Source organism: Phyllopteryx taeniolatus, chromosome 2 (assembly GCF_024500385.1).
Source record: "Phyllopteryx taeniolatus isolate TA_2022b chromosome 2, UOR_Ptae_1.2, whole genome shotgun sequence".
NCBI lineage: Eukaryota > Metazoa > Chordata > Actinopteri > Syngnathiformes > Syngnathidae > Phyllopteryx > Phyllopteryx taeniolatus.
In genome coordinates, this window is record NC_084503.1 from 26,625,995 (window position 1) to 26,652,730 (window position 26,736).

Consider the following 26,736-nt stretch of genomic DNA (forward strand, 5'->3'; position numbering starts at 1 on the left):
CAACAAAAAGAATAGCGGCTCTTATTGCTGCCAAACAACTATAATTTTGTCGATGCCATCACACTCACAGCTTTTTCTATTTGCTGTGGATATAGTTATTGTTTTGCACAAACACACTTTCATCACAGCAGCTATGCGAACTGCCCATCTCCAATAGCACCTCACAGCTTATGTGTTGATGCTGGGCCATGTATCGTTTACACAAACGCAGGGACGTCCAAACTTTCTGAAAGCTTTGAGAAACATGCTAAAGCTGACGCTATATGCTGTCGATTAAAATACAATTTATTAAAATTATTATTACTCATACAAATATGTTATTATTATTATCATCATCGCAGGGCACATATAGCAACGATTCGCATTCACATTCTCACCTACAGACAACCAACCATGCATGTTTTAGGGATTTGGGATGAAACCGGAGTACCCAGAGAAAACCAACGCAGGCACGGGAAGAACATGCAAAATTTGGCCGAATTTGAATTTGAATTTGAACCCTGCACCTCAGAACTGTGAGCCAGATCTGCTAACCAGCCGCCCACCGTGGCGCCCATTATTATTATACTGTATATACTGTAGCAAATGGATGAATGGATCATTTTTACTTTTTACTTTACTACTTGTAAAATGTGTGTAAAGGGTGGTGTAATTTTAATTAAAATTACAAGACAACAAAAATCAGTTTGATACATTGCAAGTGTCAAGATTTTCAAGATCAATTGATTTTCAAACATTTAACTTTTCTGAAAATTAAAAAAAAAGATGAATCACAACACGTTCATTTTCTGAATGAAAACAAATAAAAAATGTTTTTACTGGGGGACATTTAAAACTCAAACAACAGATGGAGTCAAAAAATGGGGTCTTTTGAAAAATTCAACTTTTTTGTGTGACATCTGTAACATTCATCCATCCATCCATTTTCTGAGCCGCTTCTCCTCCCAAGGGTCGCGGGCGTGCTGGAGCCTATCCCAGCTATCATCGGGCAGGAGGCGGGGTACACCTTGAACTGGTTGCCAGCCAATCGGAGGGCACATACAAACAAGCAACCATTCGCACTCCCATACACACCAACGGGCAATTTAGAGTTGTCAATTAACCTACCATGGATGTTTTTGGGATGTGGGAGGAAACCGGAGTGCCCAGAGAAAACCGACGCAGGCACGGGGAGAACATGGAAACTCCACACAGGCGGGGCCGGGGATTGAACCCCGGTCCTCAGAACTGTGAGGCAGACGCTCTAACCCGTCGGCCACCGTGCCGCCCACATCTGTAACACTGAACATTAATTTTATATTTTTAAAATAATAAGTCGTTTTATTAATTAATTACAAAATAATAAAATCATTCATGATCAGAATTTTCATATCATATCCAATTCAGCGTTTTTATTTTATACATGTATTTCACAATTGTAGTCATTTTTGAAATTATAAAATATACATTTTCAAACATTGAAGACATTTTTACAGAAATATTTTACAAAAATATATCTTGTAATATTTTGTTTTCTCGTAAACTTTGGTTGTATGCATTGTTTAGGTTTAAATTTAGAAAATGAAAAAAGTCCAAATGGCCCCCTGCTCTCAAGCTTGTCAACTGATCCCTTTGACAACTTAGTGGGATGCAAGGGGTTCATATTCATTTTGAAAGGTACAAATGGTCACCACCTTGAAGTCGACGCCTGAGGAGGATAAGTGTTAAGGACTGAAAGCATGCAGTAAAGGGGGTCAGCTAAGGACACGATGAGTGGAGTCAGGTATTAGAGAGCCACAGGAAAGTTCTACATCTTCGATATGCTCTTTTTGAACCCTTAAACGTTGAATTTATATACAATTTAATGACAAGACGATTCATAAAAAAATGCGTAACATAAAAAAAGGGGTTTCCAACTAATGTACTCACATGTCTCCAAACACACGGAACGCGATGACATTTTACACCCCAAAACACAAACATCAACACCAGTGGAGAAGAACAAGGATTTCTTCTGTACAGTACTTCCTGGCATGTCTCTGTTGGTAAGGTGACAGCAAGATGGAGGCTGTGCAGATCTACAGTAACACATGAGCTAAACTAACATAGGATTTGTTTTTATTTTTGTCATTTCCAGTCATGTATATTAAGATGTTACAATTTCACAGGGCACCTCAGTGACTCTCCGTACTGTGTTTTTATGTCTCAAAAGTCAGACAACCAGTCTCTTGTTGTACTAGAGCAGCTCCAACTACCGGAGACAAATTCCTTGTGTGTTTTTGACATACTTGGCAAATAAAGATGATTCTGATTCTGACACAGCAATTCTATTTGAGAGGAGACTGGAGCTGTGAGAAAATGGAGTGCTGCAGCAAAGCAGAGACTATGGAGTAAGTAAGACGAAGATAACGAAAGAATGTGTGTTTTGTTATTTCTAGCTCGGTATCGTCAAACGTTACAATCCTCAAATTCTTTTCGAGAGGCGACTAAGGGCGGCAAGAAAACAGCGCTGCAGCCAAGTGGAGACTGTGGCGTATAATATGATAACGCTTTAAGGCCCCTTTGATGTCTCACATGACTCATTTTAGCACTAAAGAAAGCACCAAAGCGGTGAGACTGACGTGAACAGGAGGAAGTCTACTCCGCACAACAGCGCAACACTTCATTGGACATGTGTGGAGACCCCCCCACCCATACCCAAACACCTTACACTCATTATTTTTTCCCCCCTTTACATGCAGTCGGCCTTTCCCCCACTCACTTTCTAATCAGGCCAGGGGAGGGTTAAGAGGACTGAAGAATCTTACTAGGATGTAATCCCGTCCAAGTGGCACTGGCTCTTTCTTCTCTCTTGTTAAGGACTTCTTTGTGAGGCTCCACAGCTTGGAGCCCCGGAAGGGAGGAAAGGATGTGCAGTGGATGAAGCATTCGGGGCCTGGGGAGAGGTGAGGGTGAGAGAGAGGGTGGGATGGTCGAGGTAGAATTTACACCGACAAATGTATGATGTCATTGAATGGAAAGCAGCGTGGCGCCACAATTCAATCGATTTCAATCAAATCACATTCAAAGTAAACAACTGTTGTACTTCAAAGGAGCATATGAGTGCAAATTTATGACCCCTTCCTGGTATTTGGATAACAAATGTGTCAAAAAGGATGAATGAATTCAAAGGCTAAGAAAAAAACGGACTACATGTAACGGCATTACATAAACAGGATAAAAAAGAGGTAATTGGATTCCATTATCGATTCCACTAATACACGTAACCGGATTACAGGTACATTTATTAAAAATCGGGATTATTTTGCAGGATTACAATTTTAATGCGGGGAGAGGCTGGTCGTTGATTTAAGCCCTCAGCAATTTTCAAGCTAGCGGACGGAGCAAACTTGTCGCTGCGCACTTTGCAGGGGCTCATGGAAGATAAGGTTTGCTTCTCACAATAGCACCAGAAAAAAAACTACTCCGTTTGATCTTCCCATGATCGCCTTCCGTCACAGGAAAACTTAACCATAATGTCTTTATCATTGAAAGTGCTAAAAACACACACATACAAGCACCAATATAAAGTATGCCGTGCCTAAATTTAATGCGTTATTTTCTCTTATCGATACAATCGATTCTTTTATTTTTGAAAACGTTTTTTTTTTTTTTTTTTTTTGCATCCGGAAGGCTAACTACCTGCGGACGGATGGATCCAATTGGATCGTAGGAATGTCCAGCGATAAATCGCTAATGAATGAATCGTTACACCCCTTACATACATACATACATATATATATATATATATACATACATACATATGTATGTGTATGTAAGTATGTATGTATGTGTGTGTGTGTGTATACACACACAGTATGGGGGAACGTTTTTGAAAAACTGTTCGGTTCGACTGTTAAAGCTATTGTATGTAACTTTTGGCACCACTCTAAGCTTGAATTCTGCATTACAAAAGTCCAAATATGTCCTGTTCGGTGGCAAAGAAGTTTACAGTAGTGCTAATGCTAGCCAAGATTGTGGCAGGCATGGTTGCTGCTGCGCGTTCTTATGAATCCCTCTCGAGTTCTAGGCAGAACACGCCATCTGCGTCATGCCCTTCCAGCAATGCAGCAGCTAATCATATTGCAGCGTGGCGTGCTCTTCCTACAGCTCGAGTAGGATTCATAATATATAATGCTAGCGAGCCCATCGTCAGCCACCACTACTGAGTCTATATAGCTCCAACAGATCCCTCTGGAACATAAAACGGACCACTTGGAATTACAACTTGATGCAAATTGCTATGTTTGTGACTGAGGTGTTTTGAGTATGATGCAAACGTGGCTTAACCCGAGGATACATGACACTAGCATGCAGCTAGCCAGCCCCCTTAAAATGTGGGAGGAATAGTCTATACACAAACTGTTATAATTCCTACACCGTTTACCTGATTTGGATGTAACTACCCTCAAAATAAAGATGAAAGCCTGCAGTTAAAGCACATCTTGTTCATATAATTTCTAATCCATTGTGCTGATGTTTAGAGCCAAAAAGATGACAATTGTGTCCATGAAGTTTGGAGTGAACTTCATGCATGAGCTGACTGAGCTCATTCATGTACTGTACTTGTATGATTATCATTAACACACATAATAAGCACTTCCCAACCCCTATTGAATATGAATTATGAAAAATGCCAGTTTATATGCATCATGTGAGACTTACAGTATTTAATAACTTGAACTATTTTTATTTAGGAGAGCAAGGGTTAGATCAGTGTTTTCCAACCTTTGCTGAGCCAAGCCAAGTGTATGAATAATTTGGAACTTTGGTGTATGTTATAAATCTACATGTGTATAGAGTTTTGGCTGAGAGGAGGTCACGCATGTCCAAAATAGTGTAACGCAACACTGTCTTATCAAGCGGAACATGTTCACAAACCTTGTGATGAATGTGAGTGGATCCAATTAAAATAAACACACTTGGCGCCCCATATCCATACACATGTTTTTCCTTTCCACATCTGTCCCTCCTCTAAAAAATAAATGACTTATGTATCCATATTGATACATGCGTGTGTGTATATCTTCTTTATTGGAGCCTGTTTGTATGACAGCAGTGCCACTGGACCATCTGTGCACACTGTGCTCAACACCGTCTGCTCTCCTTGAAAGGAAGCTGCCTGCTTAGACAGTGACGAAATGGGAGGGGACTAAGGGTTGGGGGCTCGGCAGGAATGCGGGCCTTGTGTATTGTTTGTAAAAATAAACCATGTGGACAAAGATATTTGAGCGGAATTTATATTAAACAGCTGCAAAAGCATGCTTCTGTCTGTGTGTGTGTGTGGATAGCTGATCCAAGAGGACCACACCACGAGTCTCAACCTGATCTTTCTCAAGAGCTCTCAATAATAAGAATCATTTACAGCACATTGTGAATACTGGAGAAGACATACTGTCTTATGTACATTATTTTTTCCCCGATTGAAAACAGCTCATAATAGGTCTCATAATAACGTCAGTAACATCTTTTTGTCAAAATGCGCCAAGGATCAAGAAAACTTTTACCCACTTGCTGAAATCAGCCTGTTTTGAACGGGTTATTCCTGACTCATGCAAATGAGCAGCTGATCACGCCGCCCCCCCCTCTACTGCGGGACCAAAGCAGTAGAGTAGAGGATCTCAAATGGTGGCTGAGCAAGGGGGTTGCAACGAGGCTCACGGCTACTCATTGCGGAAGCGCCAGCCCAGAGTAGGAAAAAGTGAATAAAGACAGTTAAACCGTATTGTTTTCTTGGGGTGAAGGTGATTGGTGGTGGGGTTATGGTCCAGTCTCAAGCAAATGAGCCAGTGCTCACCCAGCCCCCCTTTCCAAGCAGGAGTTTACAATGAAGAGAGCAGCTACTAATTATGGCAGTTCTCATTAAGACAATAAAATGTATTTTGTATTTTCACTGGTGGAGGCAGCACTTTATTGCCAAGCCTCCAAACATCGTGTCAATTAGTGGTGCAGATCCTTACATGCGGGGCATGCAGCGGACAGTCACCAAACATAAATACCCCCCACACCCACATCAAAAACTTCACTAAACATGTATGTGTTGCTTATCAGAAGCTAACTGCTTCCAGCACTGTATCTCTACTTACCCTTTGGCTTCATAAAATTTCAGTGTTGTACAGCCATTGCTTGCAGTCCTGTGTTCATCCATCACAGTCTGGTTTGGTGCTGCTACAAAAAAGGACAAACTCAGACTGCAACGGACAATCAAAACTGCTGAAAGGATTGTCGGTACCCCCCTACCCACCATTGAGGACTTGCACGCTGCTAGAACTAAGACAAGAGCGTGCAAAATCCTCTCGGACCCTCCACATTCCGGGCACCGGCTCTTCCAGCTCCTTCCCTTGGGTAGGCACTACCGATCAATGCAAACGAGAAGTAGCAGACATTCCAACAGCTTCTTCCCTCTTGCAATCAACTTCTTAAACACCTAACCTACAATTCCATTACAACATGCTGGCAATTTTTTGACTTGAGTTCGTTGTCACATTTCTGTGGAGCCAATTATATATTACTCGTGCACTCACTGTAGTAGTCTCGCCACGCTGCACTATTTGCATATCTGTTGTTGACCAATACTGGCCACTCATGCTAGAGTAGCATCTGCTCCATTTGCACACTGATTGAGGAGTATCTGCAACATTTGCACAATCAACATTGTCCCAGATTATCGCGCTACTCGTCACTTTAAACCGCATACACTCCTTGAAGTCTCGGCGCCCTTTGCACAATGGTCATTGCAATATTAGTCTTTCGAACTGCTCTGAGTGCTAGAGGACTCTGCATCTTTTTGCACAATTGTTAAAAAAATTAATTTAATTACCGGCATTACCAGATAACTATCAACCCTTTATTGCTCAGTGACTGTTTTTTTTTTTTTTGTCAATGTCTTTATGTCTCAAAAGTGTTCTCTGTCAATTGACTGTCTGTTGTCGTACTAGAGCGGCTCCAACTACCGGAGACAAATTCCTTGTGTGTTTTTTGGACATACTTGTCAAATAAAGATGATTCTGATTCTGTAAATGGTGTGTATTCACCAAGCCTAGAGGCCAAGTCATGGGCGGAGATACTTGGTGTGCAGGGGGTAATATTATGAAAAAGATGTGTGATGTCAGAATACAGAACAGCTTGCTCACAGAAATCTAATTTTTTTTTTGGAAATAGGCAGCTCAGAAAAGATTTACTTGCTTGTTTTATTTTTTTCTCACACTGTCCAGAGACCAAACTATTTGTATAAAAGCAATTATAGGTTCAGTTTACATAATGTCTCCTCCCATGTTTTTAAATTATTGAACTGTCTTTTAAATTAACTTTCAAAGGGGTGTTTCTTTGTTTTACCGTAACCAAGTGCCGTACATTTTGGTTAATGGACATAATTTCAGTTTTGAGTTTCTTCGTTATGTTGGGAGTATTTTTTTTCCGTCTCTTAAATATCTACTGGCTTCTCGTAGTCCATCAGTCAAACCTTTGGGGAGCAACTCTGGATATTCTGAATTAAGTTGATTACTTTCCTGCAAAGCCATGGAAAGTTTCTGGTAATTTTTTGGGGAAAATTTAGAACTGGAAGATTAATTGTAAAACTGTGAGTATATATCCTCTGGTCACCAGCACTGTTCTCCTACTACATATTACTTCCTCTTCAGAACACCTCCCCTATTCACTTTGGGCCATATGCTCATGTTTGCACGTCTTTTTTTTAAACGCATCTGGCCTGCGCACCTATGTACATTCTCCCTTCAAGACTCCTAACACACCAACTGTGCTAAACCTGCAAATTTGTGCGCACTTACCAAAGAGGTGTGATTCATTGTCTATCTTCAAGTCTGAGGCTGGCTGTAAATCATGGATCATGGAGATTTCCTGATACATTTTAAAAATACTGTTCAGTTTAAAATATGATAATGCCTTACGTAGTGGATGTTTAGTCATGGGACGTGCACACTACTTTGTCTAACACACTTCGCTTTGAAGGAGAGCATGTGTTTTTTTTTTTTTTATTCTGAATGAAATAAATCCAATAAAAGTAATTTAATCACAATACCGTGCTCATGACAGTATGCATGTTTGGAGGTCCATCAATAAAAAGGGGATTGATCAGCGGTGCCCACGCTTCCTTGTGACACCGATCCAGGTGAGTTTCACATATTTGACCAACGACATACAATAGAGACAAATACTGCAAAAACAAATTATTCAATATCTAATTGCTATCATTGCAATGACTTTTATCATTGTTGTAGTGGGAGCTGTGTAGTTTTTAAAACAGTCCAAGCCACCGGCAGCATATTTAAAGTGGAACAGCTCCTTGCAGGTGAAACAAGCCAGCCATGTCGACATTCGGCCGACAGCGTAATGTTGTATGGACACATTACGGCCACTGGGAGGTAAGCGTAGGTTACCGTCAGTAAGCGTAGTTGAGCATTATGGGCATGTCCGGACCATCAGCATGAGTCAGCCACCTTCAGGCCGTTGGCGGGCAGTTTACTGAATCAAAACGTGCAATATGAAGTGTCACCTTCATAGGGTGCCGGACTTACCTACAGCCTCTGGAGTGCGGACGAGGGAAAAAGCTTAATTCCACAGGAGAATGTGCACAGCATGCATGCAGGGACAGATTTGATGGGGAACACCCACATTTTAGGGTTGCTCCACCCAGAGTGCGTACCTAGCATGAGGGAGTGTAAATAACAGATTTCAGTGGACAGGAGAATGCGCTCAGCCAGAAAAGCATGCAGATGCTCGCCTTGTCTGATTTATGCACACGCAAGAATATAACCCTTTGTTTTGAAAACAATCCATGATCCTCAACCCTGTCAAAAGTTATTTCTTTGTTTTAATAAACCTTGTGTCGGCCTACCATGAAGGGATACTTTAGAGCAGCAAAGCTTGTGTTCTTGCATGCCAATCATCTGCTCAAAACTGAAAATTAAAACAATTACTTCCAAAGAAAAGATGTCAGCACTCGGTTCATTCAAACAAAGTAACACCCTGTTGAAACACAAGTTCCGTGTCATTTTAATACATTCCGTAGTTTCTCCCTCAAGGGTTTGACTTGGAAGTGGAGAATCATTTATACCAGGTACCGGTACATTTCGGAGACACGCTAAGACTGACACGCTTATTTTGTTTAAAAAAAACAAAAACAAGAGCTGACAGACGACAAAGGAATAAGCATAATCTGAAGTTGTTTATTACCCAAAGTTTGCAGCATCTGGTTCATTAAAACAAGGCAAACAGTTTTTTGCCTAGTTAAAAACACATTTTATTTCATTATTATATATATATATATATATATATATATATATATATATATATATATATATATAAATCATCATAAAGTGTACTTTATTATACATACGAGTATTTCCCATGGAATCATTCACAGACTTTACATTGTCTTTCTCCCTCAAGGACACTTTCAGATTACATTTAATCGTTATGAGACGGTCTAATCTAATCCGCAGCCCACCCCGCCACTAACATATGAAAGGGTCTGCACAAGCACTACATGTGGTTCCCATGCAAACAAACTCTGCGATAACAACCTTGTGTGTGTGTTTGTGTGTGTGTGCGTGCGTGCGTGCATGGGTGCGTATGTCGTGCTATGCAAAATGACAGAGCTTTACAAAAAGGGACTGGATCCCATTTCCCAGGCCGGAGCCGGACCCCAAGGGCACAGTGTGGAAACTGAACTAATTGCAGGATATTGGTGCTCGCTTGATTAGAGGACAACTTGGAATGCCTGGTCTGTGATGCAAGCAGACCAAGGTGAGACTAATGGCGGACACTTTTCTTTCTTTCATGCCTGGAGAGAAGTCTGTACGAAGGGCCTACGGCGCTGCGATGGGCCTGGGAGCTTCCTGTATGTCCTCAGAGGATGTTGCTCAGTGCTTGTGGGCTTTGAAATTCGGTTGAATTAACGGCATAAATCGTTGGCATTGCGAAGTTCTACAACATTACAATGCAGTGTACAATACACTTCATTTCAACGGTTGTCGTTGCATACATTTCAGTGTGTTTGGTCTTTACAACATCTCATGATGCTTTTGCATTAAATACAGTAGAATATAATCAGTCTTTAATGGTCCCGCAATGGGGACATTACATTTTTTTTACAGCAGCAAAGCGGTCAGTAGAAACAGACAAGAATAATAACACCAACTAATTAATGTATATTTACCTAAACTGGACAATAAGTCTGAGTAGAATGAAACTAGCAGTATATAGCAATGATACATGATAAAATATACTACTATATAAACAAAGGTGAATGTAAACAGCAGCAAAATAGTCAGCAGCAATTGTACGTGGCAAAATGAGAATAATCAAAAGCAATACCAGCAGTGGAGTGACACTATCACAATACCCTACTATAAAGTATATATGATTATAGATGTGCATGTGAACAGCTTTCACAGATCCATTTCACAGCTTGGTGGTAGAAGCTCTTTTTTAGCCTCATGGTCCTAGACTTCAATGTCCTATGGCGTTTTCCAGAGCGAATGAGGGGAGAAAAGTGAGTGTCTGTGGTCGGAGGGGTCCTTAATGATTCCATTGGCTTTTCGTAGTAGTCTGCCAGTGTCGGTGTCCCTGAGGGTGGGTAGTGTATAGTTTAGCCAGTCACCCACTCTGCTGTTTTCACCACCCGTTGCAGGTCCCTCCCGTCCCTCACAGTACGGCTGCTGAACCAACTTGTGCAACAGGAGGTCAGGAGGCTCCCCATGGTGGATCTGTAGAAGTTTATCAGCAGGTGCTGAGGGTACGTAGTAAACTATCCTGTTGAGAATGTAACCAGCAATGTTAATCACCAGAGTACTACACAGGAATAATGATAAATTAACAGATTACTATATTATTAATGGAGAAACTGTAGAAATACAGAAGTGAATGCATACAGTACCAACAATTGTCCACAGCAATAGTCATCATTCTTCAGTTTATCCTAATTAGGGTCACGTGTGTGCTAGAGCCTCTCCCAACTGACTTTGGATGAGAGACGGGGTACACCCTGGAATGGTTGCCAGAAAATTACATGGCACATATAGACAAACATCCATTCAAACTCACATTCACACCTATGGACAATTTATAGTCTTCAATGAACCTCAAATGCATGTTTTAGCAATACAAAACAATAATAGATAGCAGCAATATATGTCGCCAAATACTATACATCAATATGTATATCAATGTAATAACGTGCTGTTTAAAAAGAATACTATACAATGAAGTATTGAATATCTGCATCCACATGCAACAGGTGGCAGTAATTAAACCTGTGTTTGTCTTATTTGTGTCCAGAAATGTTTGAGGTCCTTTTCAGAAGCATGCAGACTCCATCTCTGACTTTAGTGCTCCTTTGTCTGCACTTGTTTGTTTGATGTGACTTTTCAAGCGACAGACACCACTGAGTGGTGGGAGTGTTGTTCTGCTGCGTGCCATTCACGCCTGCTGTAGAGCGCCACGAAGTCAAACACAGAACAAGCCCCCCGGCTCATTGTTGACCACTGGAACTAATCACCCTGATGGCACCTCCAATAAATCCCATCCCCCTCCATACCCAACCCAGTCAACAGTGATTGGAGTGTACCTATGTGTGACCGCGGACAATACAAATGTGCCAAAGGCAAATAGAATGGGGGTGCACTGAGGCAATATTTAGCTTGGCCAGATGGCCGTTTGCATGCAGCAGGCTGCTTGGCCCTCCACATCTGCTCCTTGTGATGTGCCAGCAACTGCACCACAGTCGCACTTTTACTTGTTGGACCACTTTCTTCCCGGCGATCCCTGCTTTGTCCCGCTTCACCCCCACACCCCCAAAAAAGGAACAAAGATGTGAAGCAGTTCTCAGTGGTATTCGGCTAAACATAGGTTGAGTGATTCAAATGTGGAGAGCAAACTATTCAAGCATTTTCAGTTCATACTGTAGAGTGAATGTTTCAGTTTGTAATTAAAAAATATGCAACACAGATGTGCAGCTGCTCTCAAAAACAGTCCTTAAACGACTAAATATTAATTGAGCGAGTCACAGTACATCAAGACCTTCTGCAATATTTCGGTCTGATCAGTAAATGTTTGAGTTTGTATTTAAGAATGAAACATACGTGAAAAAGTCCTCAAAAAGAGTACTTATACGACTGAATATTAGTTGAGCCATTCGTAGGAGACCAAAATCTTCAAGCATTTTTAAGTTTGTCAATGAGTTTGTAAGCAAAAATCCCACACAGATATGAAGCAGTTCTCAGAAATTGTCGTTTGTTGTCTGCTTAAACGACATTAGGGTGATGGCTCTGCAAAGATAGATTCACATTTAAGGTGCAGAATCTGTCTAATAGCTGTTTGAGTTCAGATTGACAGAAGCTCCTTCATGGACCATCACAGGTTGGGGATTGTATCGTTTTTAAAAAAAAAAAAAATAGAACACACAGGCACACTTGTTGCATGTACGATAGGACGCGTGCATGTTCATCCCAATCACACAGACTCAATAAAAGGATGTGCTTTAGAATGTACTTTTAATTGGTATATGAATTCTGACAATTATGCGTTTGGAATTTCCCCGCTCAGAAGTCACCTTCGCTAATCTGCTTCAGGCCTAAATGGATTGACCGTTGTCAAAATTGAGTGTGGACAGCAAGTGTGCGTGCATGCTTCTGTTGTTTTATGTGTGTGTGTGTGTGTGTGCATATACAGTGTGAGTGTGTGTGTGTGTGTGCTTGGCACATCGTGTGAATACGGCCCAGGCCAATTGGATTAGCAGATTACCACAAGATTTGCCCTATGACCCTTGGATGACACCCGGGCACACCCGCGAATTCGGCCGACAGACGCCGGCCCAGTTCGAACTGCACGACCTTGTCGTGTCTGAAAGGTCAAAGATAAACAGGAGACTATAACTTCAGGGGGATTACAAGTATGCAGCGAGATTAGGCCAACGGGACTACAACAATAATCAGCATTAAAGCCGCGCTTCCTCAAGAGCCAACTCTACCTGATTTGACAACGTGGAGCTTTCTTAGCTGGCTTGCTAGTCGAACAAGACAATAATATGAAGTTTGAATTTCAGCTTCAATTCTCATGTAACTGGTTCCTAGTCACGTGTACAGAGAGCATTTTTAGTTTTTTTTTTTTAATTATACAAAAATCTAACATGTTTGGTTCATTGTTAAAAAAAAAGATCTGAAAATTTGCAATAAATTACATATTTCATACACAAAGTTTGTGTCCTGTTTGGTCCATCAGCAAAAAAAAAAATAAAAAATAAAAAATCTAATTGCAAATTCAGTTGGAGAGTTAGTTGAGAGATGTTTTTACTTAAAGTTTTTGGGTCCATTGGAAAAAAATGGCTAAAATCTAAGGAAAATATGTTTACCATGGTGGCACGGTGGACGACTGTTTAGAGCGTCTGCCTCACAGTTCTGAGGACCGGGGTTCAATCCCCGGCCCCGCCTGTGTGGAGTTTGCATGTTCTCCCCGTGCCTGTGTGGGTTTTCTCCGGGCACTCCGGTTTCCTCCCACATCCCAAAAACATGCATGGTAGGTTAATTGATAACTCTAAATTGCCCGGAGGTGTGACTGTGAGTGCAAATGGTTGTTTGTTTATGGGTACCCTGCGATTGGCTGGCAACCAGTTCAAGGTGTACCCCGCCTCCTGCCCGAAAATAGCTGGGATAGGCTCCAGCACTCCCGCGACCCTTGTGAGGAGAAGCGGTTCAGAAAATTTATGGATGGATGGATGTTTCCCATGTTTTTTTCTTAGTACAACCTCAAATATTAATATAATAGCCAGAAGAACCCTTCCTTGAGCTGTCACCTTATCGTGGTGGAGGGGTTTGTGTGTCACAATGATCCTAGGAGCTAAGTTGTCTGGGGCTTTATGCCACTGGCAGGGTCACCCATGACAAACAGGTCCAAGGTGAGGGACCAGACAAAGCACGGATCAAAGACCCCTCATGATGACGACAAACAATGGACTTCGCTTTCCCTTGCCCGGGCGCGGGTCACCGGGGCCCCCCACTGGAGCCAGGCCTGGTGGTGGGGCTTGAAGGCAAGCACCTGGTGGCCGGGCCTGCACCCATGGGCACAGCCCGAAAGGGTAAGGTGGGTCCCCCTTCCCATGGGCTCACCACCTTTGGGTGGGGCCATTGGGGTCAGGTGCAGTGTGAGCTGGGCGGTGGTCGAAGGCGGGGACCTTGGCGATCCGATCCCCGGCTACAGAAGCTGGCTGTAGGGACTTGGAATGTCACCTCTCTGGCAGGGAAGGAGCCCGAGCTGGTGTGTGAGGTCGAGAAGTTCAGTCTATATATAGTCGGACTCGCCTCCACACACAACTTGGGCTCTGGTACCAGTCCTCTCGAGAGGGGTTGGACTCTCTTCCAGTCTGGAGTTGCCCACGGTAAGAGGCGCCGAGCAGGTGTGGGTATACTTATTGCGCCTGTACGTTGGGGTTCACCCCGGTGGACGAGAGGGTAGCCTCCCTCCGCCTTCGGGTGGGGGGACGGGTCCTGACTGTTGTTTGTGCCTATGCACCAAACAGCAGTTCAGAGTACCCACTCTTTTTGGAGTCCTTGGAGGGGGTGCTGGAGAGCGCTCCCGCTGGGGACTCCATCATTCTGCTGGGGGACTTCAATGCTCACGTGGGCAATGACAGTGAGACCTGGAAGGGTGTGATTGGGAGGAACACCGAGCGGTGTTCTGTTATTGGACTTCTGTGCTCGTCACGGATTGTCCATAACGAACACCATGTTCAAGCATAAGGGTGTCCACACGTGCACTTGGCACCAGGACACCCTAGGTCGCAGTTCGATGATCAACTTTGTGGTCGTGTCATCGGACTTGCGGCCGCATGTCTTGGACACTCGGGTGAAGAGAGGGGCGGAGCTGTCAACTTATCACCACCTGGTGGTGAGTTGGCTCCGATGGTAGGGGAAGATGCCGGTCCGGCGTGGCAGGCCCAAAAGTATTGTGAGGGTCTGCTGGGAACGTCTGGCAGAATCCCCTGCCAGAAGGAGTTTCAACTCCCACCTCCGACAGAACTTTGCTCATGTTCCGGGGCAGGCGGGGGACATCGAGTCCGAGTGGACCATGTTCCGCGCCTCCATTGCTGAGGCGGCCGCGCGAAGCTGTGGCCGTAAGGTGGTCGGTGCCTGTTGTGGCGGCATTCCCCGAACCCGTTGGTGGACACCAACGGTGAGGGATGTCGTCAAGCTGAAGAAGGAGTCCTATCAGGCCTTTTTGGCCTGTGGGACTCCTGCGGCAGCTGATGGGTACCGCCTGGCCTAGCGGAATGCAGCTCTGGTGGTCGCTGAAGCAAAAACCCGGGTATGGGAGGAGTTCGGTGAGGCCATGGAGAAAGACTTCCGGACGGCTTCGAGGAAATTCTGGTTCACCCATCTGGCATCTCAGGAGGGGGGAGCAGTGCACCATCAACACTGTGTATAGTGGGGATGGGGCGCTGCTGACCTCGACTCGGGACGTTGTGAGTCAGTGGGGAGAGGTCACCGAGGTAATTAAAAAGCTCCTCGGTGGCAGGGCCCGGGGGTGGATGAGATTCGCCCAGAGTTCCTAAAGGCTGTGGATGTTGTGGGGCTGTCCTGGTTGACACGCCTCTGCAACATCGCATGGACATCGGGGACAGTACCTCTGGATTGGCAGACTGGGGTGGTGGTCCCCCTTTTTCAGAAGGGGGACCGGAGGGTGTGTTCCAACTACAGGGGGGATCACACTCCACAGCCTCCCTGGTAAGGTCTATTCAGGGGTGCTGGAGAGGAGGGTCCGTCGGGAAGTCGAATCTCAGATTCAGGAGGAGCAGTGTGGTTTTCGTCCTGGCCGTGGAACAGTGGACCAGCTCAACACCCTCGGCAGGGTCCTCGAGGGTGCATGGGAGTTCGTCCAACCAGTCTACATGTGTTTTGTGGACTTGGAGAAGGCATTCGATCGTGTCCCTTGGGGGGTCCTGTGGGGGGTGCTTCAGGAGTATGGGGTACCGAACCCCCTGATACGGGCTGTTCGGTCCCTGTACGACCGGGGTCAGAATTTGGTCCGCATTGCCGGCAGTAAGTCGGACTCGTTTCTGGTGAGGGTTGGACTACGCCAAGGCTGCCCTTTGTCACCGATTCTGTTCAAAACTTTTATGGACAGAATTTCTAGGCACAGCCGAGGCGTAGAGGGGGTCCGGTCCCCTCAGTATTGCATCTCTGCTTTTTGTTGATAATGTGGTTCTGTTGGCTTCATCAAGCCGTGACCTCCAACTCTCACTGGAGCAGTTCACAGCCGAGTGTGAAGCGGTGGGGATGAGAATCAGCACCTCCAAATCTGAGACCATGGTCCTCAGTCAGAAAAGGGTGGCATGCTCTCTCCAGGTCGGGGATGAGATCCTGCCCCAAGTGGAAGAGTTAAAGTATCTTGGGGTCTTGTTCACGAGTGAGGGAAGAATGGAACGGGAGATCGACAGGCGGATCGGTGAAGCGTCTGCAGTGATACGGACTTTGTATCGGTCCCTTGTGGTAAAGAAGGAGCTAAGCCGAAAGGCGAAGCTCTCAATTTACCGGTCGATCTACGTTCCTACCCTCACCTATGGTCACGAGCTGTGGGTCGTGACCGAAAGAACAAGATCCCGGATACAAGCGCCCGAAATGAGTTTCCTCCGCAAGGTGTCCGGGCTCTCCCTTAGAGATAGGGTGAGAAGGTCGGTCATCCGGGAGATCTCAGAGTAGAGTCGCTGCTCCTCCACATCGAGAGGAGCCAGATGAGGTGGCTGGGGCATTTGATTCGGATGCCTCCCAGACACCTCACTGGTGAGGTGTTCCGGGCACGTCCCACCGGGAGGAGACCCCGGGGACGACCCAGGACACGCTGGAGAGACTACGTCCTTCGGCTGGCCTGGGAACGCCTCGGGATCCCCCCGGAAGAGCTGGATGAAGTGGCTGGTGAGAGGGAAGTCTGGGTGTCCCTGCTAAAGCTACTGCCCCCGCGACCCGACCCGGATAAGCGGTAGAAAATGGATGGATGGATGGAAGGCCAGAAGAAAAAAACAACAACAACACATGGTTAAAATTCCTTTGCAGAAACCTTTTGTGTTTATGTGGTTAACCACCAAAAGCAGGAAGTTAAAATGTGATTTTTTTTTCCAGAATATATGCAAAAATCATCCCATGTCAAAGGTTTCTCCAAGGGCCGTTTAAAGGGATAACTAAATTTCAAATTAATCATAAATGGTTAGCTACATTCTTGCCGAGTCACCGCTCTTGGTGGTCACGTGGCATGAACGGATCAATTCTATTGTGCGCTACCGGAGCGAGTGAGGGTATCGATACTTTTTGAGTGTAGCTGATACCAAATTCATACTCGTGAGAGTATCGAGATATCCCTCATCCATCCATTTTCTGTGCCGCTTCTCCTCACTAGGGTCGCGGGCGTGCTGGAGCCTATCCCAGCTGTCATCGGGCAGGAGGCGGGGTACACCCTGAACTGGTTGCCAGCCAATCGCAGGGCACATAGGAACAAACAACCATTCGCCCTCACAGTCATGCCTACGGGCAGTTTAGAGTCTCCAATTCATGCATGTTTTTGGGATGTGGGAGGAAACCGGAGTGCCCGGAGAAAACCCACGCAGGCACGGGGAGAACATGCAAACTCCACACAGGCGGGGCCGGGGATTGAACCCGGGTCCTCAGAACTGTGAGGCTGACGCTCTAACCAGTCGGCCACCGTGCCGCCTTATCGAGATATCATTACCATGAAATCGATATGCCCATCACTTGCAGCAACTCACCCTACAAACGAAGAATTGTCACAAGATGTGGCACTGAAAAAAAAATGTAAAACTCAATCAATGAATACTATATGTGACTCTTTCCGTTGACGTTTTTATAATTTCAGTTTGTGTTACGACGCTGTTGTTAGTGTTATTATGTTGGTGTTTTCCCATTCCCATTGTTGAAAGTGTAGCTTCTTCTTTTCCTTTCGGCTCGTCTTGTTAGGGGGTCGCCACATCCTTTTCCATGTAAGCCTATCTCCTGCATCCTCCTCTCTAAGACCAACTGCCCTCATGTCTTCCCTCATGACATCCATCAACCTTCTCTTTGGTTTTCCTCGAGCTCTCTTGCCTGGCAGCTCCATCCTCATCATCCTTCTACCAATACACTCACTATTTCTCCTCTGGACGTGTCCAAACCATTGAAGTAACCTCTCTAACTTTATCTCCAAAACATCTAACCTTGGCTGTCCCTCTAATGAGCTCATTACTAATCCTATCCAACCTGGTCACTAGAGAGAAACTCAACATCTTCATTTCCGCCACCTCCAGCTCTGCTTCCTGTTGGCTCTTCAGTGCCACTGTCTCTAATCCGTACATCATGGCTGGCCTCACCACTGTTTTATAACCTTTTCCCTTCATCCAAGCAGAGACTCTTCTGTCACATAACACACCTGACACCTTCTTCCACCCATTCCAACCTACTTGGACCCATTTCTTCACTTCCTGACCACACTCCCCATTGCTCTGGACTGTTGACCCCAAGTATTTAAAGTCCTCCACCCTTGCTATCTCTTCTCCCTGTAGCCTCACTCTTCCCCCGCCACCCACTCTCATTCATGCACATACATTCTGTCTTAATCTTCATTCATCTCCTTTCCAGTGCATGCTTCCACCTTCCTAACTGTTCCTCCACCTGCTCCCTGCTCTATCCATCATCGACTGCAAACAGGAAGGGGCTCTGGGCTGAACCCTGATGCAATTCCAACTCCACTTTAAACGCCTCTGTCACACCTACAGTACACCTTGTCACTGTTCTGCTCCCCTCATACATGTCCTATACTATTCTAACATACTTCTCTGCCACTCCAGACTTCCGCATGCAGTACCACTTTTCCTCTCTGGGTACTCTGCCATAGGTTTTCTCTAGATCTACAAAGACTCAATGTAGCTCCTTTTGACCTTCGCTGTACTTCTCCATCAACACCATCAAGGCAAATAATGCATCTGTGGTTCTCTTTCTTGGCATGAAACCATACTGTTGCTTCCAAATACTCACTTCTGCCCTGAGGCTAGCCTCCACTACTCTTTCCCATAACTTCATTGTTTCATCAACTTCATTCCTTTCTAGTTCCCACAGCTCTGCACATCACCATTGTTCTTAAAAATGGGCTCCAGCACACTTTTCCTCCATTCCTCAGGCATCTTCTCACCTGCTAGAATTCTGTTGAACAAGCTGTTCAAAAGCTCCACAACCACCTCTCCTAGATGCTTCCATACCAACACAGGTATGTCATCAGGACCTTTCTCCTCTCCTCACTCATCTCAGTGTCCCACTTTTTCTTGGCTAATCTCTTTCCTGGAATGATTTCCTGTATTTTAAGGTTCTAACACCAAGTCTGCTTCTCCCGTTTCCTACCAGAAGACACACAAAGTTGATAAGAGGTGAAAAATGGGAGTTCCCAACATTTAGAGGCTTTTCCAAATGTGTTATTTTTTACTTTTTTACTTTTTTGCAGTATAAAGTTACAAGTCCTTTAAAGGCACAGATACCAGGAATGCCATTTAAAATGTCTCTATACGGCATCACTCAATCATCAAGTCCATTTCTAATACAGCTAACGTACACAGCCTATGTTGTTTCTAATCCGTGACCCAGCTCGCATGTCCGTGTTTGCCAGTAGTTGCTCCATAAACAAGCAGAAAAGACACGACCCCGCAGCTGCCAAAAAGCCTTTGAAGCAAATTACTTCCTCTCAATCGCTAGCGCTTTAATAGCGTGTGTGAGGACATAAAACAGGTTGGATAATTTCTAGTGGGGAAATCATATTTCCATTGAAAACATGACCACTGATTTAAAATAAGGGGATTTGTTGGGAACGTCGTAATTATTTTTTTCCCTCTCCCGTTCCGAGGATTGGGTTGCGGCTAATCGACGCAGAGCTGAAAGCACTAATTAGGTTTTGTAGTGGAGTGACATGGGCGAAGAAAAGCAAAGGTGCCGCAATAAATAAGTTCTCACCATGTAACTCAAAGCCTGCAATTTGAGACCACGTTTATGTATTAGGTTGTGGGAATGATAAAGGTCTCAACAAAATTCATAAGTCATTGCGTGCTGTAAAATTAATAATCAAAAGAGTATGCTTTTACTCTACTGTTGCTGTTCTATTAAAAACAAGCTAAAGTCTCATACATTTAGATGGTGTTCTTGCTTTTTGCTCTCTTGTTTTCCCTTGTTAATCTCCAGGTTCTACAACAGGTATTTTTGTTTTTGTCTTTTCTTTTTGCTGCATCTTGTCATTGTCTATTCCTAGGTTTCCCAACTCGGTCCCAAGAGTGACTTTTGCTATCTTTTATTGCTTTCTTTCTCTCGCTCTCTCACCTCTTTGCTTATCCCAAGGTTCCCCAAAGAGGTTCCAGTAGGTTTTGTTGATGTTGTTTTATTGGTTTTACTGTGGGTCTCTTTTTTCCTTGTCTCTCCCCAGGTTTCCTAACCATGTGTAAACAGATTTTGGTGTTGTTGATATTGCTCTCTGCTCTCTCTTTTTGCCTTATTTATTCTCAGGTTCTTCAACCAGATCCAAACAGGTGTAGTAGTTGTTGTTGATTTTTTAAATGGCTTTTTGCGCTCACTCTTCTCCTCGTCTAGTCCCAGGTTCTCCAGCCATGTGCAAACTGATTTTGTTGTTGTCGATGTTGATGTTGCTATCACTCTCTATTGTCTCCTTATTTTTAGCCCATGTTCCCCAAACAGATCCAAATAAGTATTATTCATCCATCCATTTTCCATACCGCTGCTGGCGTGCTGGAGCAGCTGACTGTGCAACCCTAAACTGGTTGCTAGCCAATCGCAGGGTACAAACAACCATTCGCACTCACATTCACACCTACGGGCAATTTAGTCTTCAATGAACCTACCATGCATGTTTTTGGGATGTTGGAGGAAACCGGAGTACCCGGAGAAAACCCACACAGGCACGGCGAGAACATGCAAACTTCACACAGGCGAGGCCGGATTTGAACCCGGGTCCTCAGAACTGTGAGGCAGATGTGCTAACTAGTGCCACCCAGATGTGTTATTCTTGTTGTTCATTGCTTTTGCTCTCACTTGTCTACCCACAGGTTCCCCTACTATGTGCAAAGTTTGTACTGCGAACAGATTTCGTTTTTGTTAATGTTGCCATCTTTTCTTTGCCTTTTCTCCTTATTTATTCACAGGTTCCCCAAACAGCTCCCAACAGGTGTTGTTGTATTTGTTGGCTGCTTTTTGTTGCTTCTCCTTGTTTCCCCCGGTTGCAAACTGTGTTGTTGTCTTTTGTGCTCTCTTTTTGCCTTGATTTATTCCAAGGTTCCCCATTCAGCCCCCCTACAGGCGCTGTTATCTTTTATTACTTTTTTGTTCTCTCCATTCTCATTGTCTACCCAACCAAGTTCCAACAGGTTCATTGCTTTTGTCTTTTGTCAATGCTTTTTACGTTCCCCTTTCTCCTTGTCTAACTCAGGCTCTCAACCAGTTCCCAAAAGATGTTGTTTTCTGTTTTTTGTTTTTTTTGTGCTCTCTATCATCTCCTTGTCTACACTCAGGTCCCGCAACCATGTGCAAACAGATTTTGCTGTTGCTGCTGCTCTCTACTCTCGCACTTATTTTAACCCAATCTATTCTGAGGTTTGCCAAAGAGTTTTTTTTTTTGCTGTTTTTAAAAAAAAATCTCTTCTCCTTGTTTATTTCAGGGTTCTCCAACCAGGTTCGAAATAGCGTTGTCTTGTGTTAATTGCTTTTGTACTCTCTTTCTCCCTTGTTTATTTACATATCCCCTAACCAGCTCCCAGCAATTTGTGATGTTGCTGTCTATTGTTGTTGCTCTCTGCTTGACTTTTTCTTCATATTTATAACGAGGTTCATCAACTACATCCCTATAGGTGTCGCTGTTGTCAATTATTGCTTTTTGCTCTGTCTGCCCACAGATTTCCAAACCAGGTTCCAACAGGCATTTTTGTCGTTGCTTTTGCTGTATTTTCTCTTTGTCTATCCGGAGGGTCACCAACCCCGGTCACAAAGGATGTTGTCTTTTATTGCTTTTTGCTCTTTCCTCACCTTGTCTATCCCTAGGTTGCCCAAACAGGTCCAACGCGTGTTGTTGTTTTTTATTGTCTCTTCTTGCTTTTTTACTTTCTTTGCTTTTTTTTAAAACAGTGAATCTACTCTGGCAGAATAAAGTAAAAAAGTCATTCATACTGCACAAAAAAAAATGTATTTATAAATTAGAGGCCATGTACTTGAGAGGGTTTTAAATTACCACATTGCTTAACCACCACACATAAAATGTGGATATTTAGACGCCCCCGTTCCTCTCTTAGGTTACAATGGAGATATTTCTGAAGGAAACCGAGTTGCCGCGTAAAGACAGATTGTTCATACTAGTCCAAACATGGTATAAATCACGCAGGCAAATGTTGTTTTTCCTTTCTCGGTGCCTTGACATAAAAGCTATAAAATTATATAAACAGAGACTGTTACCTTTTTCTGTCTGCCATGCGCAAACAAAAGATGTCTGACGGGTGACCTACGAGCTTTGGAATTTTCCACATCTCCTTTTTTTTTTTTTTTTTTATGAAGAGAATTGAACATGACAATCAGAGGGCAGATCACGTGATCACATGGGCCTGTGGCAATCTGGCATGTTAAGCTGTGCATACATTCACAAACTGGCCTTTTGGATGCTTTTTAAGATGCAGCCAGGTGCTCTCAGCAGGTCTGACCGCCACCACTGACAAACAACACACAGCCTGCTCCCCCACTGACACTGATGGCTTATGTCACTCATGCGCTGGTAGTATTCTCTGCTTCTGGACAGCAAAGCAGCTGTGCAGGCCAGGAAACCTGATGGCTGCCAGGTTGAATGCTTGCTACCAAGAACCAACAGGGAAACATTTTAACAGCAATTGAAATGACAAGTTAGCAAAGCCTCCAAAGTTGGGGTACAGCGTTTCCATGCTATATTCCAGTTTATTGTTCCTGCCCCGGTATATTGTGAATTTTCATGGGAATTTACACTCCCCATACTAATGAATATTGTCTGCCGAGCATTTCTGACACTTCTGTGTTAGTTAAATATTTTTTGTTAAATACTTCCACAAGTCTGAATTTGGAGTTTTGCAAAGATATGCAGCATGTAGTTGAGAGCAAGAAAAAGAGGCACAATAGTTCCCCAACTCAGCTACAGTAATAGTTATTGTTCCCAAAGAGCACAGAGAATACAGTATTGCTGTTTGTCCGTTTATACAGTGGGAAAGTTTTCAGACCCCCTTAAATTTGTCATTTTTTGTTATATTGCAGCCCTTTGTTAAAATCATTTAACTTCATTTTTTCCTCATTAATGTAAACACAGCACCCCATATTGACAGAAAAAAAAATGTAATTGTTGAAATTTTTGCTGATTTAGTAAAAAAGAAAAACTGAAATATCACACAGCCATAAGTATTCAGACCCTTTGCTGTGACACTCATATATTTAACTCGGGTGCTGTCCATTTCCATTTCATCCTGGAGAAGGTTCTACACCTTCATTGGAGTGCAGCTGTGTTTGATTATACTGATTGGACCTGAAAGCCACACCCCGTCTATATAAGACCTTACAGTTCACAGTGCACGTCAGAGCAAATGACAATCATGAGGTCAAAGGAACTGCCTGAAGAGTTCAGAGACAGAATTGTGGCAAGGCACAGATCTGGCCAAGATTCCAAAAACATTTCTGCTGAACTTAAGGTTCCTAAGAACACAGTGGCCTCCATAATCATGAAATGGAAGACGTTTGGGACGATCAGAACCCTTCCTAGAGCTGTCTGTCTGGCCAAACTGAGCAATTGGGGGAGAAGAAAACTGAAAACTTTCCATACCCACTGTATGTGAGTGTTAAAGTAACAGTTGTTTGAAGGTTTATAAATTCTTGTTAGACTTGCTATAGCATTTCTCATTATATGTTATAGGTTATAGCATTAAACTAGCAGACTTTCGTTAGACAAAACAATTTGGTTTGATTGAAAGTTGATGTTTAATTCTCTTTTGTTTTCTGTGTCAGTTTTATCGTAAACTTCAAATGGGATTGACGCATAAACAGCTTGAAGAAAGCACGCTTTTGCTTTGCCTTTTATTTGGAGAACTGTACGAGTGAGAGAGTGACAACAAATGGTAAGAAATATTTTAAAAAGTGTGTTATTAAGTGTGTTCATTCAGTTGAATTGTGTTTAAAGTGTGTGGTAGGGGTACATGTATGACTTTTTTTTTAATCTGGTCTCTCTATATCATGGAATTTCACCTATTGCAGGTAAAGGCTTCTTTATATTCCAGCGGTCGCGCGGCCTACATCGCCCGAATTGCATCACGTGACCGACGAATTCCCCCGCGCGGCCCCTCTGCGTAGCTTGATGCACACATGGCAAAAATAGTTGCTGCGTGTCAAATGCAGCAGACATCATCTCTCGTGATTGGTCCGTTTTAGTCACATGCTGTGATGACATACTCGGCATGCCCCTTGGTTCTACATACCATCTCCGCCGGCGCCTTCTCAATCAATTTTGCAGCATAATTAAACGTATCATCTGGTCAACTAGGTCATTTTGTTCTAGCAGACACTATTCCAGAGTCAACGTTGTTGCTTTCTTCCTTGTTACTGAAAGGAAAGTAAAAACGACTACCGGAAATGCCCAAAAAAATGCAGAGTAAACTCCACCCTGTGGTGTCCTAGCCAATACCACCCGTAGCGACACCCCCGACATTTAAAAAACTGCGCGCGTGGGTTGCGCTTGAGTATAAAGTCAAACTACGCGAAGGACAGCCGCAGTGACGTCAGTGGGGTCGCCGTCTGCGCAAGTATAAAGAAGCCTTAAGGATCTGGAACATATCTGGCGGGGATTGGCTGGGAGGGTGGCATTGGGTCCCTGCAGCCCCCACCGTGTGGCCAGTTGTTGGGGCGCCTCGGTGTGGCTGGCGGACCGCCCTGGGTCCCTCGGTGTGGGACGTGTGCCGTCCACCGGGCTGCTCTCGGGTGGACCCCTGGGCCCCCTCCCGCCCCTCGATTGATTGGGTGGGGTCCTCAGCCTCCACGATGCGGCCACAGCAATTACAGGACACTTCTGTCAGTCTTTGTGCATGTAAAACAGTGTCAATTCACTTGTGTGTGTCAAGATAATGTAATGACTTACTTTTCTCATCCTGTTTACAATTAGTGCTTTATCTTTTGTCTTTGTTTCTCTCTCCCCTCTAGAAACTTTGTTCTGTTCGACTGATCGACTCTGATTCTCAATAAACTTCAATTATAATACAACCCCAATTCCAATGAAGTTGGGACATTGTGTTAAACATAAATAAAACAGAATAAAATGATTCACAAAAATCATGTTCAACCTACATTTAATTGAATACACTACAAAGACAAGATATTTAATGATCAAACTGATAAACCTTATTGTTTTTAGCAAATAATCATCCATCCATCCATCTGTCTTCGGGCGAAAGGCGGACTACTTCCTGAACTGGTCGCCAGTCAGTCGCAGGGCACATATAGACACGGACAACCATTCGCACTCACATTCACACCATCACTGAGTGGGAACTGAACCCACGCTGCCTGTGCCAAAGTCAGGCGAGTGTACCGCTACACCATCAGTGACTCCAAATAATCAATAACTTAGAAATTTATGGCTGCAACACGCTCCAAAAAAGCTGGGACAAGGTGGAAAAAAAGACTGAGAAAGTTGAGGAATGCTCATCAAACACCTGTTTGGAACATCCCACAGGTGAACAGGCTAATTAGGAACAGGTGGGTGCCATGATTGGGTATAAAAGTAGCTTCCCTGAATTGCTCAGTCATTCACAAGCAAAGATGGGGCGAGATTCACCTCTTTGTGAACAAGTGCGTGAGAAAATAGTCGAACAGTTTAAGGACAATGTTCCTCAATGTACAATTGCAAGGAATTTAGGGATTTCATCATCTACGGTCCATAATATCCTCAAAAGGTTCAGAGAATCTGGAGAAATCACTGCATGTAAGCGGCAAGGCCGAAAACCAACATTGAATGCCCGTGACCTTCGATCCCTCAGGCGGCACTGCATCAAAAACCGACATCAATGTGTAAAGGATATCACCACATGGGCTCAGGAACACTTCACAAAACCAATGTCAGTAAATACAGTTCGGCGCTACATCTGGAAGTACAACTTGAAACTTTACTATGCAAAGCAAAAGCCATTTATCAACAACACCCAGAAACACCGCCGGATTCTCTGGGCCCGAGCTCATCTAAAATGGACTGATGCAAAGTGGAAAGGTGTTCTGTAATCCGACGAGTCCACATTTCAGATTGTTTTTGGAAATTGTGGACGTCGTGTCATCCGGGCCAAAGAGACAATAACAATATAGAGCTGAATTCTTGAGATATAGCTTAAGCATCTTTTTCAGCATTTGAATTTTCCTGATTTTGAGAGTGGGGTTAAAACACAGCCTCGTGACATCACGAGGCTGGGGCATATACTTTCTAGTGCGAGTTCCCCCCCCCCACTGTATCAGGACATTTCGTTTGGCTATGCTGCTCAGTTGTGAGTTAGCTGTGCTTAGCTTCCTTAACAAGGCCCATTTACCACTCCAGCTTGCAGTGAGCAAGCTAGCAATTGCTACACCCCGAAAATGCATCTTCGCTGGATGCTTCACTTTACAGGACAGCTCGGTGACGTTATTTAAGCTCCCCAAA

General features: G+C 44.0%; 1 long non-coding RNA gene across 1 annotated transcript in view; it reads right to left on the reverse strand.

Moving 5' to 3' along the window:
* Positions 1-9,364: 9,364 nt before the first annotated feature.
* The window catches only part of LOC133474163 (uncharacterized), a 171,012-nt gene continuing 153,640 nt past the window's right edge, over positions 9,365-26,736 (reverse strand). Inside the window, exons 5-6 of the long non-coding RNA XR_009787377.1 lie at positions 10,916-11,023; positions 9,365-10,791 (exon numbers count right to left, since the gene is read on the reverse strand). This is a non-coding gene — a long non-coding RNA (uncharacterized LOC133474163). The remainder of the gene's footprint in view (positions 10,792-10,915; positions 11,024-26,736) is intronic.